The sequence below is a fragment of the Colobus angolensis genome, unplaced genomic scaffold (assembly GCF_000951035.1).
Source record: "Colobus angolensis palliatus isolate OR3802 unplaced genomic scaffold, Cang.pa_1.0 Scaffold500, whole genome shotgun sequence".
Classification (NCBI taxonomy): domain Eukaryota; kingdom Metazoa; phylum Chordata; class Mammalia; order Primates; family Cercopithecidae; genus Colobus; species Colobus angolensis.
The window spans coordinates 455,925-457,166 of record NW_012118489.1 but is presented as its reverse complement, the minus strand read 5'-3'; positions in this window follow the sequence as shown (position 1 = coordinate 457,166).

The window sequence follows — 1,242 nt, the reverse complement described above, 5'->3', positions numbered from 1 at the left end:
CCAGTACACTCTAGCCTGGGCGACAGAGCAAGATTCCGTCTCAAAAAAAAAAAAAAAAAAAATCTAGCTGGGCATAGTGGTATGTGCCTGTAATCCTAGGCACTCGGAGGCTGAGGTGGGAGGATAACTTAAGCTTGGGAGGTTGAGGCTGCAGCAAGCTGATTGCGCCACTGCACTCCAGCCTGGATGACAGAGGAAGACCCCAATCTCTCTCTCTTTTTTTTTTTTGAAACAGAGTCTCACTCTGTCGCCCAGGCTGGAGTGCAGTGTCATGATCTTGGCTAACTGCAACCTCCACCTCCCGGGTTCAAGTCGTTCACCTGCCTCAGCCTCCCAGGTAGCTGGGATTTATAGGCACACACCACCATGCCCGGCTAATTTTTGTAATTTTAGTAGAGACAGGGTTTCACCATGTTGGCCAGGCTGGTCTCGAACTCCTGGCCTCAGGCAATCCACCTGCCTCGGCCTCCCAAAGTTCTGGGATTATAGGCATGAGCCACCACACCCAGCTCCCAATCTCAAAAAGAAAAAAGATATTGACCAGGGCTGCTGTCATCTGAAGGCTTGACCAGGGCTGGAGGACTCACTTTCAAGGTGGTTCACTCATTTGGTTGGTGTGTGGATGCCAGCTGTAGGCAAGAGGCCTCAGTTTCTCACCACATGGAGCTCTCTACAGGGTTGCTTGTGTCCTCAAGATGTGGCAGCTGGCTTGGAACAGAGAGAATAATCCAAGAGAATAGATGGTGGATGGAAGGTGTGATGCCTGTTGATAACCCATCCTCAGATGTCACACATCCCTCAGTATCTAATTGGTTACACAGGTGTAACTAACTATTCTCACACTGCTATAAAGACATACCTGGAGGCCAGGCTCAGTGGCTTACACCTGTAATCCCAGCACTTTGGGAGGCCAAGGAAGGCGGATCACCTGAGGTCAGGAGTTCCAGACCAGCCTGGCCAACATGGTGACACCCTGTCTCTACTAAAATACAAAAAATAGCCAGGCGTGGTGGTGGACACCTGTAATCCCAGCTACTGGGGAGGCTGAGGCAGGAAGATGGCTTGAACCTCAGAGGCGGAGGTTGCAGTGAGCCGAGATCATGCCATTGCACTCCAGCCTGGGTGACAAGAGCGAAACTCTGTCTCAAAAAAAAAAAATAAGGCCGGGCGCGGTGGCTCAAGCCTGTAATCCCAGCACTTTGGGAGGCCGAGACGGGCGGATCACGAGGTCAGGAGATCGAG